This window comes from Entelurus aequoreus, linkage group LG04, assembly GCF_033978785.1.
Source record: "Entelurus aequoreus isolate RoL-2023_Sb linkage group LG04, RoL_Eaeq_v1.1, whole genome shotgun sequence".
In the NCBI taxonomy this organism is placed as follows: Eukaryota; Metazoa; Chordata; class Actinopteri; order Syngnathiformes; family Syngnathidae; genus Entelurus; species Entelurus aequoreus.
In genome coordinates, this window is record NC_084734.1 from 19,466,718 (window position 1) to 19,480,512 (window position 13,795).

General features: G+C 38.3%; 1 long non-coding RNA gene across 2 annotated transcripts; it reads right to left on the bottom strand.

Moving 5' to 3' along the window:
* Window positions 1-4,820: 4,820 nt before the first annotated feature.
* Window positions 4,821-13,363, bottom strand: LOC133648366 (uncharacterized). 2 transcript variants are annotated; one of them, XR_009825862.1, is made up of 4 exons: window positions 12,971-13,363; window positions 12,826-12,896; window positions 8,678-8,802; window positions 4,821-5,953 (listed from the first exon to the last, which is right to left on the bottom strand). It is a non-coding gene; the product is annotated as an uncharacterized LOC133648366 (long non-coding RNA). The 2 variants fall into 2 exon arrangements; XR_009825861.1 differs by having other exon boundaries at window positions 12,822-12,896.
* Between the last annotated feature and the right edge of the window lie 432 nt (window positions 13,364-13,795).

Consider the following 13,795-nt stretch of genomic DNA (forward strand, 5'->3'; position numbering starts at 1 on the left):
ACTACAACACCAGAATTGTGCTGCTGAAGCAAGTCCGTTTTTTTGAATTTTTACGACAGGGTCCCCCCTTACGACATTTTAGCAAAAAATGTTTTGCGTAAAAAATGCATTTTCTTACATTTTCTTACATTTACGGGTTTAGTCGGGACTCCTGATGACGTTTTGAGACATCTCCTACAACTACAGCACCAGAATTGTGCTGCTGAAGCAAGTCCGTTTTTTGGAATTTTTACGACAGGGTCCCCCCTTACGACATTTTAGCAAAAAATGTTTTGCGTAAAAAATGCATTTTCTCACATTTTCTTACATTTACGGGTTTAGTCGGGACTCCTGATGACGTTTTGAGACATCTCCTACAACTACAGCACCAGAATTGTGCTGCTGAAGCAAGTCTGTTTTTTGAATTTTTTTTTGTGAAAAAAAGTTTTCCAAAAAAAAAGCATTTCATGCCATTTTTAGGTTTTGTAGGGACTCTTGATGACGTTTTGAGACATCTCCTACAACTACAGCACCAGAATTGTGCTGCTGAAGCAAGTCCGTTTTTTGGAATTTTTACGGCAGGGTCCCCCCTTACGACATTTTAGCAAAAAATGTTTTGCGTAAAAAATGCATTTTCTTACATTTTCTTACATTTACGGGTTTAGTCGGGACTCCTGATGACGTTTTGAGACATCTCCTACAACTACAGCACCAGAATTGTGCTGCTGAAGCAAGTCTGTTTTTTTAATTTTTTTTTGTGAAAAAAAGTTTTCCAAAAAAAAGCATTTCATGCCATTTTTAGGTTTTGTAGGGACTCCTGATGACGTTTTGAGACATCTCCTACAACTACAGCACCAGAATTGTGCTGCTGAAGCAAGTCCGTTTTTTGGAATTTTTACGACAGGGTCCCCCCTTACGACATTTTAGCAAAAAATGTTTTGCGTAAAAAATGCATTTTCTTACATTTTCTTACATTTTCGGGTTTAGTCGGGACTCCTGATGACGTTTTGAGACATCTCCTACAACTACAGCACCAGAATTGTGCTGCTGAAGCAAGTCTGTTTTTTGAATTTTTTTTTGTAAAAAAAAAGTTTTCCCAAAAAAAGCATTTTATGCCATTTTTAGGTTTTGTAGGGACTCCTGATGACGTTATGAGACATCTCCTACAACTACAGCACCAGAATTGTACTGCTGAAGCAAGTCAGTTTTTTGGCATTTTTACGACAGGGTGCCCCCTTACGACATTTTAGCAAAAAAAATTTTTCTTAAAAAATGCATTTTCTTACATTTTCTTACATTTACGGGTTTAGTCGGGACTCCTGATGACGTTTTGAGACATCTCCTACAACTACAGCACCAGAATTGTGCTGCTGAAGCAAGTCAGTTTTTTGGAATTTTTACGACAGGGTCCCCCCTTACGACATTTTAGCAAAAAATGTTTTTCGTAAAAAATGCATTTTCTTACATTTTCTTACATTTACGGGTTTAGTCGGGACTCCTGATGACGTTTTGAGACATCTCCTACAACTACAGCACCAGAATTGTGCTGCTGAAGCAGTTCTGTTTTTTGAAATTTTTTTTGTAAAAAAAAAGTTTCCCAAAAAAAGCATTTTATGCCATTTTTAGGTTTTGTAGGGACTCCTGATGATGTTTTAAGACATCTCCTACAACTACAGCACCAGAATTGTGCTGCTGAAGCAAGTCAGTTTTTTGGCATTTTTACGAAGGGTCCCCCTTACGACATTTTAGCAAAAAATGTTTTTCGTAAAAAATGCATTTTCTTACATTTTCTTACATTTACGGGTTTAGTCGGGACTCCTGATGACGTTTTGAGACATCTCCTACAACTACAGCACCAGAATTGTGCTGCTGAAGCAAGTCCGTTTTTTTGAATTTTTTTACGACATTTTGCAAAATATTTTTTTTCCGTAAAATATGCATTTTCTTCTAATTTCTTCCATTTTCGGGTTTAGTCGGGACTCCTGATGACGTTTTGAGACATCTCCTACAACTACAGCACCAGAATTGTGCTGCTGAAGCAAGTCCGTTTTTTGGAAAAAATTTTTGTAAAAAAAAAGTTTTCCCAAAAAAAGTATTTTATGCCATTTTTAGGTTTTGTAGGGACTCCTGATGACGTCTTGAGACATCTCCTACAACTACAGCACCAGAATTGTGCTGCTGAAGAAAGTCCGTTTTTTGGAATTTTTTTTTGTAAAAAAAAAAGTTTTCCCAAAAAAAGCATTTTATGCCATTTTTAGGTTTTGTAGGGACTCCTGATGACGTTTTGAGACATCTCCTACAACTACAGCACCAGAATTGTACTGCTGAAGCAATACCGTTTTTTGGCATTTTTACGACAGGGTCCCCCCTTACGACATTTTAGCAAAAAATGTTTTTCTTAAAAAATGCATTTTCTTACATTTTCTTACATTTACGGGTTTAGTCGGGACTCCTGATGACGTTTTGAGACATCTCCTACAACTACAGCACCAGAATTGTGCTGCTGAAGCAAGTCCGTTTTTTTGAATTTTTTTACGACATTTTGCAAAATATTTTTTTTCCGTAAAATATGCATTTTCTTCTAATTTCTTCCATTTTCGGGTTTAGTCGGGACTCCTGATGACGTTTTGAGACATCTCCTACAACTACAGCACCAGAATTGTGCTGCTGAAGCAAGTCCGTTTTTTGGAAAAAATTTTTGTAAAAAAAAAGTTTTCCCAAAAAAAGTATTTTATGCCATTTTTAGGTTTTGTAGGGACTCCTGATGACGTCTTGAGACATCTCCTACAACTACAGCACCAGAATTGTGCTGTTGAAGAAAGTCCGTTTTTTGGAAAAAATTTTTGTAAAAAAAAAAGTTTTCCCAAAAAAAGTATTTTATGCCATTTTTAGGTTTTGTAGGGACTCCTGATGACGTTTTAAGACATCTCCTACAACTACAGCACCAGAATTGTGCTGCTGAAGCAAGTCAGTTTTTTGGCATTTTTACGAAGGGTCCCCCTTACGACATTTTAGCAAAAAATGTTTTTCGTAAAAAATGCATTTTCTTACATTTTCTTACATTTACGGGTTTAGTCGGGACTCCTGATGACGTTTTGAGACATCTCCTACAACTACAGCACCAGAATTGTGCTGCTGAAGCAAGTCCGTTTTTTTGAATTTTTTTACGACATTTTGCAAAATATTTTTTTTCCGTAAAATATGCATTTTCTTCTAATTTCTTCCATTTTCGGGTTTAGTCGGGACTCCTGATGACGTTTTGAGACATCTCCTACAACTACAGCACCAGAATTGTACTGCTGAAGCAAGTCCGTTTTTTGGCATTTTTACGACAGGGTCCCTTACGACATTTTAGCAAAAAATGTTTTTCTTAAAAAATGCATTTTCTTACATTTTCTTACATTTACGGGTTTAGTCGGGACTCCTGATGACGTTTTGAGACATCTCCTACAACTACAGCACCAGAATTGTGCTGCTGAAGAAAGTCCGTTTTTTGGAATTTTTACGACAGGGTCCCCCCTTACGACATTTTAGCAAAAAATGTTTTTCGTAAAATATGCATTTTCTTTTATTTTCTTACATTTACGGGTTTAGTCGGGACTCCTGATGACGTTTTGAGACATCTCCTACAACTACAGCACCAGAATTGTGCTGCTGAAGCAAGTCGGTTTTTTTGAATGTTTTTTATGACATTTTAGGAAAAAAATATTTTTTTTCGTAAAATATGTATTTCCTTACATTTACAGGTTTAATCGGGACTCCTGATGACGTTTTGAGACATCTCCTACAACTACAGCACCAGAATTGTGCTGCTGAAGCAAGTCGGTTTTTTTGAATTTTTTTTACGACATTTTAGCAACAAAAATTTTTTTTTTCGTAAAATATACATTTTCTTACATTTACGGGTTTAGTCAGGACTCCTGATGACGTTTTGAGACATCTCCTACAACTACAGCACCAGAATTGTGCTGCTGAAGCAAGTCCGTTTTTTGGAAAAAAAAATTGCGAAAAAAAGGTTTCCCAGAAAAAGCATTTTCTGCCAATTTCGGGATTTGTCGGGACTCCTGATGACCTTTTTTAGACATCTCCTAAAACTACAGCACCAGAATTGTGCTGCTGAAGCAAGTCCGTTTTTTGGAATTTTTTGTAAGGGTCCCCCCTCACGACATTTTAGCAAAACATTTTTTTTTTGTAATTTAGTGTTAAAAAGGTAATAATGTACTGTACTGTACATATTAATTTGCCACCGCCATCATCACCACCGTGCACCTACATTATGCGAGGGTGCATTATGCGAGGGTGCTCTCGGTCCATTTGAACTTTTAATAGGATCCAAAGTGCACGACCTTTGACTGAACATCACACTGTGAAATTGGATTGTGGACTTTTTTTATGTTATTATCAAATCACACAGCATGTGAGAGTTAGCAGGCACACTTCCACTTTTCCCACTGCTCTATATCTAAGGGTGACCAGATCCCAATTCAGCAGGGGCCTCGTGTTATGTTGTGCTTATGCACAAAAACCTGGCGTACGTCCTTTTTTCCATGGTAAAGATGAAAGGTATCGAGACCGAACTTGACGTTGAATTGTGCGCTGTTTCACTCCAGGTTCGTTCTTCACATACTCACATTTGCTTTGCCGACATTTCAACAATGTAAAATAGATCGCGGCGAGGACACACAATGCACTTTTTGGCCAATGCGTTTACCGTAATTTCCGGACTATAAGGCGCATTTAAAATCCTTACCCACCTCGAGGCTATTTTATTTGGTACATGGTGTAATTATAAGTGTGAGCAGTAGATGGCAGTCAAACATAAGAGATACATGTAGCCTGCACTATGATGGGTTTTAAGTAAACAACAGCAACATTTTAAATGTTCCGTTGAAAATATAGAACATTAGACACGGCGCTCAAAAATCTATCAAAATGTTTTAGCACGACTTTGGTCAGCTATGAAGCCGCACCGCTTGAAGGATTGTCGGCGCATTAAACATACCACTATTATTATGGTGTGTGTATAAGGTAAGACATTATCTGGCGTTTTGTTTCGCAATATTATGCAACTTTTCTTAACTTCTGGTACCTGCTGATCTGTATTTGGGATCTGCATGAGTCCTGAAAAATTGTGTGTCCGCCTTTGTAGTTAATAAGCTTCTTCTTTTTCTCTATCTTCTTGTTATGTGACATTCATCCTCCGCTGTTGCCATTTCTAATATAAAGTAGTGTCAAGTTCTCACTTATATCTGTCAGTAAACTTGCCATGAAAGCGCTAAAACATACCGGTGTAGTGAGTTTACATTATTCACCCAAGGAAGTTTAGTTATTAGAGAGTTCCGGTTGAACGGTTTTTCACGGGACACATTTCCGGTGTGGTTGTTTCCGGATGAGGAGATGCTGCTCCATTATTGATTTGATTTGATTTCGTGTAGACCGCAATATGACTCAAGTAAACAACACCAACATTGTATATGCTCCCTTGAAAATATAGAACATTACACACGGCGCTCAAAAATCTATCAAAATGTTTTAGTAGGACTTTGGTCAGCTATGAAACTGCACCGCTTGATGGATTGTACTGTGCTTCAACATAGGAGTATTATTATGGTGTGTGTATAAGGTAAGACATATTTTCTGGTGTTTTGTTTCGCAATATTATGCAAAAGAAACTTTTCTTACCTTCTGGTACCTGAAAATTTGTGCAGGTCCGCCTTTGTAGTCCGTGCCGACACCGTAGTCGATAAGCTTCTTCTTTTTCTCCACCTTCTTGTTATGGGACATCCATCCTCTGCTGTTGCCATTTCTAATAAAAAGCAGTGTAAAGTTATTACTTATTTCAGTCAGTAAACTCGCCATGAAAGCCCTAAAACATACCGGTGTAGTGAGTTACCATTATTCACCCAAGGAACTTTAGTTATTAGAGTTCTGGTCGGACGGTTTTTCACGGGACACATTTCTGGTGTTGTTGTTTCTGGATGAGGAGATGCTGCTCCGTTATTGATTGAAGTAAAGTCTGAATGTCATTAAAACAGTTAGCTCCATCTTTTGACACTTCACAACAAAGATGACGGGGAGAAGACGCTGCCGAAGGTGAGCCACGTAAATAAGACCGCCCACAAAACGGCGCACCCGGAAGCGGCTTGAAGATGATGTGTAAAACATCATCTATGCAACATTTTGAGCAAAGAACCACCATTACATGTTATGTAGACCCCAAGGAAGTCTTTTACATTTAGAAAAAAATATATATATTATGACTCCTTTATTGCGCCTTATAATCCGGTGCGCCTTATATATGAAAAAAAGATCAAAAATAGACCATTCATCGGCAGTGCTCCTTATATTCCGGTGTGCCCTATGGTCCGGAAAATACGGTAATGCTTTATATCAATATTTGTGAGGATGTTTACCAATTTATCTAGGCCAGAGGTGTCAAACTCATTTTAGATCGGGGGCCACATTGAGAAAAATCTACTCCCAAGTGGGCCGGACTGGTAAAATCACGGCACGATAACTTAAAAATAAAGACAACTTCAGATTGTTTTCTTGGTTTAAAAATAGAATTTCTCAAAAATAAACAAATCATGTTGTTTTTTTACACTTACATGTTGCAGTTAATAGTGTTCTACCTTTAATTGTCGTTATTTATACTTTCTGAATAAATGACGTGATAATGTTCATCAGTCAACTCATTGGTGTTCATTTTCAATATAACAAGATAAAAAAAATAATATCAAAATCAAATTACAGGATGTTATTTATGTAGTTTGCTAAATTTCTTCGACTGTTGCACTAACATCATGTGTTTTATTTTTTTTGTACATACTGTATGTAGCATCATCTACAAAGATACAAAGAATTGCCATTGCCACATCTAGTGGACACATTTAAAACAGCAGTTTCTTTCATAGAAAAATTTCAGCTCATTTGTATACTTAGCAAATTCATCCGGATAGAACCTGTTCACGGGCCTGATCCGTTTCATCTCAGCGATCGTATTTGTCACGTTTCATGTGTCAGGTAAAGCGCAATGAATGACTCCGCTTCCTAGTGTAAGAGTGAGCTTTTATAAGTGTGCCATGACAGCAGACTCTCTAATCGGTGATTAAAACAGCTGAAAAAAAATCAAGTCTTCCAGAGATGGGCACAGTCTACACTACCTGCTGTCTGAGGCGAGTGCACAGCATCCTGCGTGACCAACAACACCCTGCTCCTCACCTGCGGCCCTCAGGTAGAAGGAACAGGTCTATACGTGCCAGGACAACTTGCCAACAGCTCGTCTGTATCCTCAGGCAGTGACCCTCTCTCACATCCCACCCATGAACTGCAACGTCTAATTATCACTTCTATTGATCTGCCCTTTATACTGTACACTGCATCCGGAAAGTATTCACAGCGCTTCATTTTTTGCCACATTTTGCTATGTTACAGCCTTATTCTAAAATGGTATCAATTCATTTTCGTCCTCAAAACTCTGCGTTTCTGGGTGTTGTTGATAAATGCAACAACACCCAGAAACGCCGCTGGCTTCGCTCGGCCCGAGCTCATCTAAGATGGACTGATTGGTTGGAATCTGCGCTTTTGCATGATGTACTAGTTACTACGGTAATCTCAGAAAGCACGTAGTTTCAAAGTTGTATTTGTGTTGGTACTGCATCAAAAAGCGACATCAGTGTGTAAAGGATATCACCACATGGACTCAGGAACACTTCAGAAAACCACTGTCAGTAACTACAGTTCGTCGCTACATCTGTAAGTGCAAGTTAAAACTCTACAATGCAAAGCGAATGCCATTTATCAACAACACCCAGAAACGCCGCCGGCTTCGCTCGGCCCGAGCTCATCTAAGATGTACTGATGCAAACTGGAAAAGTGTTCTGTGGTCTGACAAGTCCACATTTCAAATTGTTTTTGGAAACTGTGGACGTCGTGTCCTCCGGTCCAAAGAGGAAAAGAACCATCCGGATTGTTCTAGGCGCAAAGTTGAAAACCCAGCGTCTGTAATTGTATGGAAAACTTGTTTTGTTTTGTTTTTAATGTATGTTTTTATTGTTTTGTTTTTTAATGTATTATATTCTGTTTTTATATGTTTAAATGGATCTTAAGGTCTGCAATAAAGATTGATGATATGGGGGTGTATTAGTGGGTAACTTACACGTTTGTGAAGGCACCATTAATGCTGAAAGGTACATACAGGTTTTGGAGCAACAAAAGTTGCCATCCAAGCAACGTCTTTTTCATGGCCGCCCCTGCTTATTTCAGTAAGATATCGCCGAGCCACATTCTGCACGTGTTACAACAGCGTGGCTTCGTAGTAAAAGAGTGCGGGTACTAGACTGGCCTGCCTGTAGTACGAACTGTGCTCTGTAAATAAACTCGCCTTGCCGACCGTTTTCTGTCGTGGACAACGACAATTTCAATAAACCACAAGTTAAAAAAAAGGCATGAACATTTCCCTCTTTTGGGTATTGAAAAAATGCATCGAACGGCGCCGCTCAAGTACCGATCCATACCAGACTGTGAATTTTGTGCATCGTTCGTGGCACCCTTTGTGTTTACGCGTTTCATGGGTCAGGATTGCACCACCTAACGCATTTTTGATACATGGTTACTATGCAGTGTGTGTGTTATTCACTATGACAATGACAATAAATGCATTGAACTGAATAAAAATCATGTTAGAGTAAATGAATACTTCTCTGATTTGAGGGCGAAGGCTTGTTCATGTGTCCTGTGATGAACTGGCGGCCAGTCTAGGGTGTAGGCCGGGGGTCAGCAACCCGCGTCTCTTTAGCACCGCCCTCGTGGCTCCCTGGACCTCTTTCAGAGATGTGTGAAAATGGAAAAAGATGAAGAACATTTTTATTTGAATATATTTTCTGTAGGAGAACAAACATGACACAAACCTTCCTAATTGTTAGAAGTCCCACTGTTTATGTTAAACATGCTTCACTGATGAGATGTTTTGTCCTACTAATTTCAGCGATCCTTGAACTCATTGTTGTTTGTTTACATGTACAACTTTCTCCGACGCTGCCACAGAAAGACGTGTTTTATGCCACTTCTTCTTTGTCTCATTTTGTCCACCAAACGTTCTACGCTGTGCGCGAATGCACAAAAGGTGAGCTTTGTTGATGTTATTGACTTGTTGGAGTGCTAATCAGGCATATTTGGTCAGAGCATGACTGCAAGCTAATCAATGCTAACATGCTATTTAAGCTAGCTGTATGTACATATTGCATCATTATGACTCGTTTGTAGGAATATTTGAGCTCATTTAATTTCCTTTACTTATGTCCTCTGTGCATTTCAATTATATTTGCATGTCTCATGACACATGATCTGTACATAATATTGGCTGCATTTCTGATAGTTGTTTGTGTGCCATGTTGTTCCAGACCACAGCAAATGTTACCCAGCTTGTAAAGATTGTAATAAATCCATTAGAAGAAGACAGCCTGCCTTTTCCTTTAACTTGGACACACACATTTATACCTTTGACCCTTATGAGCCAGTCATTTCCAGAAGTTATCTCATCATGTGAGAAGCCTCCATTTAAATAACATATTATTATTTGATCTTAATAGATTAAAAATGAACACCAATGAGTTGACTGATGAACATTATCACATCATTTAACCAGAAAGTATACATATCGACAAATAAAGGTAGAATACTATTAACCGCAACATGTAAGTGTAAAAAAAAAACTAACAACATTATGATTTGTACATTTTCAGAATGTGCTTGCTCTATTTTTAACAAAGAAAAAAACAAACAATCTGAAGTTGTCTTTATTTTTAAGTTATCGTGCCTTGATTTTACCAGTCCGGCCCACTTGGGAGTAGATTTTTGTCCATGTGGCCCCCGATCTAAAACGAGTTTGACACCTCTACATTAGAACTTACGAATAATGGATTGGTAGGTTCATCGTAGCCAGCCTTGTGTATTATTCTAATGACCCTTTTTTCAAGTTGAATTATTGAGCCTGTGTTTGTTCTATAAACATTTCCCCAAAGTTCAACACAGTATGTTAGATATGGAAAAATAAAAGAATAATATAACTACAGCTGCAGCTATCGAATATTTTAGTAATCGAGTATTCTATCGAATATCCCGATCGATTAATCGAATAAATCATAATTTTGTTTAATTATACACGTTAAGATGTGCCCTCAATTATTGTGGTTGGCCTAATCGTCTTATTTCCTAAACGCCTGTTTTCATTATTGAAGGCTGACACGCACAGCTAAAAATGTGTATGTGCTAATAAAAACAGGTGCGCTCACAGCCCTATGTGCTGTGTGGTGTGACCGCATAAACAAAGTTCTTGTCTCTCGTGCGTTTTTGATGATTATCATACGGTGCCGTTTAAACGTTTTCTAAACTCGAGCGTACTTAAAAGAGCGGTGTCGTGCAGTGCAAGGGGGGGATGATCTGTGACGTAAACACGCTGTGCAACACCTAAACAGTCTGTGCGAAACGTGAGCTTTGACTACTGTTTAGTGAACCAGGCAAAATGCCGTAAAAAAAAAATATGTACGACACCTCGAGGCAGCAACAATTCCTCGAATGTATTTTGTAATCGAATTACTCAAGGAATCATGTGCAGATATTTCTTATTCAGCATGTGTCTTACTTTATATAAAGAATAGCAATGGATTTGGATGTTTTTAGAATAGAATAGAATAGAAAGTACTTTATTGATCCCTCGGGGAAATTCAGCACCACAGTTCGCTCACAATAAAAATAAACACTAAGGTATTTTTTACATGTGAATAATATAAATACAGTCTATTATACAGCATTATTCACTTGTGAATAACATAAATACAGTCTATTATACACAGTGTTGGGTTAGTTACTGAAAACCAGTAACTAGTTACAGTTACTAGTTACTTTATTTCAAAAGCAACTCAGTTACTAACTCAGTTACTTACACCAAAAAGTAATGCGTTATTGTGAAAAGTAACTATTTAGTTACTTGTTATTTTCTTCTTCTTTTTTTAAAGCTACCATTAATGCCCTTTAAGCCTTCATTTAAGTACTGTTATTGCACTGGAGAATAATACAATCTGTTGATCAGCGCTAGGAATTTTCAAAATGGGGTCCCAGGGACCCCATCAAGTCATAAAAATGGGGTCCTACAGTAAATTTTTGGGGTCCCACTTTTTGGTAAGCGTTTTGACAACAAAAAAGATAAACGTATGCATTATCCTGTTATATCTCACATTATATATTGTGTTTTGGAAAAAGGTTGTCATAAACGTTAATTCATAAAAAAAAATAATAAAGAAAGAAAACAAATTTGTATACATATGTAAATGTATTCAGTTATAAACATTCATTCACTTTCTTCTTTCCTTCATGGATCTAAACTTTACCGCTGCTGGTAGTTTTTTCTATGTTTTTATTGAATAAGTTGTAGGTGTATTTATTTCAGTATAAAAGTGTAAAAAGTGTTTTGCTTGGGTCATGAAATGATGATAATGGTGTGCCAGGGCATACAAACATTTTATATTTAACGCTTAAATCTCTGGAGTCTACATCAACTTCAGATCTATCCCTCATTTCAAAATGTTTTAGTTATGTTGTTTTTTTGTCTGTTTGTTTTCCGCCCTTTTTTGTCAAACAAAACTATGTTTTTAATGGCAAACACACAAAATATGCAAAATCTTCCACCAAAAATATTTTTCAAAGTGGAATATTTGATGTGAAGTAATGGGAACCTTGGATAGGTCAATAATTCATAATAACATTGATTTTGATTCAATATTATGTTTTGAGCAATGACAGTTTGAAATAAATTGATTAATGTGGACCCCGATTTAAACAAGTTGAAAAACTTATTCGGGTGTTACCATTTAGTGGTCAATTGTACGGAATATGTACTGTACTGTGCAATCTATTAATAAAAGTCTCAATCAATCAATCCACTCCCTCGCTCTCTCTGTCCCTCCCTCACGAATGCTGCACGAACTAGTTTTGTTTTTAACCCCATCTTAACCCTGAACGTACATTGAAAATATACGCAACCCTGCCGGACATTTGAGGCATTTAAGAAACTCCGCCCGGGACAGCCCCGCAAAAGAAGACACATGGTCAGTCTAGAATATCTCCATGTTAAGAAACTCGGCTTCAGCTCCACCATGATGTCTTGTAAGTAAACACAGACACGCCCCCCCCCCACCCCTCTCCACACCCACACACACACACTCACACACACACAGCGCCTCTTCTCTTGTCCCCGTTGTGACACAGGAAGAATTAAGTTAAGTTAAAGTTAAAGTACCAATGATTGTCACACACACACACTAGGCGTGGTGAAATTTGTCCTCTGCATTTGACCCATCCCCTTGGGGAGCAGTGGGCAGCAGCGGCGCCGCGCCCGGGAATCATTCAGAAGGACGACACTGCAACTCTCCAATAAAACACACTCAGATCTTCTGTTTTTAGCCGATACTACATAAGAAATGACATAAAATAACGCAGTAACGCATCATGTAGTAACGGTAACTGAGTTACTGAATATAAAAAATAACGCGTTAGACTACTAGTTACTTTGTAACGTGTTAGTCCCAACACTGATTATACAGCATTATTCACATGTCAATAACATAAATACAGTCTATTATACAGCATAATTCACATTTGAATAATATAAATACATTTAAGCACAGTTAAGTATTGTTTTCCCTTTAACATCACAAATGAGTTTGACATTTGAAGTTAATTGCTGACATGAATGGACTTTTCCAGCATATTATGTGTGTATGACTTTCACCTGTGTAATAGAATGACTTCATGCAACTTTTCTCGGAGGACAATTGAACACTCACCTACCGAAAATGCAAACTTCGTCGCTGCTCGGTGACCTTTGTCTAGCGGCAGAATGTCTCTCTCGTCGTGTTGATCTAAATGAGAAGGAATGAATGACATTGGAACAAATAACAGCGCTAACATGATAGGAGGCGTGTTAGTTAGCAACCTGTTGTATTCTGATGACGTGCTAGCGTCACTTCCGCTGGGACGAGACCGGAGCGGTTAAAAAACGTGACTTTCATTTATAATAATTGAATGGTGTGTGTTCAAATAACCCTCCTCGGCCTTATAATTGTTACAAGTCGCGCTGTTGACATCTTTTCTTGGGAAATGGAGTCGACTCCAGGGGGTCTTTCCGCGGGCTCTGCCATTTTGAAATATGACGTCACGACGCGACGTCATCACCACCCGGAAGTGTGGATCTTCTTCTTCTTCTTTTGTTTTTATAGCAGGTTGGCAAGCAACCTTCTGGTGTGCATTACCGCCACCTACTGACATGGAGTGTGGACCACTTCTAGAGATCACCTTAGCACAGACCTGGGCAAATGAACGTCCGGGGGCCACATGCGGCCCCTTAAGCTTTTCAATCTGAATAATATGAATAACATCATTAAAAGTTCAGTTAAAGTGCCAATGATTGTCACACACACACACACACTAGGTGTGGCGAAATTATTCTCTGCATTTGAACCATCACCCTTGATCACCCCCAGGGAGGTGAGGGGAGCAGTGAGCAGCAACGGTGGCCGCTGCTGCCCGGGAATCATTTTGGTGATTCAACCCCCAATTCCAACCCTTGATGCTGAGTGCCAAGCAGGGAGGTAATGGCTCCCATTTTTATATAATAAAATACATGAATAAATGTTATTCATACACTCTTAGTCATCCACTCTTATTCATACACTCTTATTCATGCACTCTTATTCATACACTCTTATTCATATACTCGTATTCATGCATTCTTATTCATACACTCTTATTCATATAATCG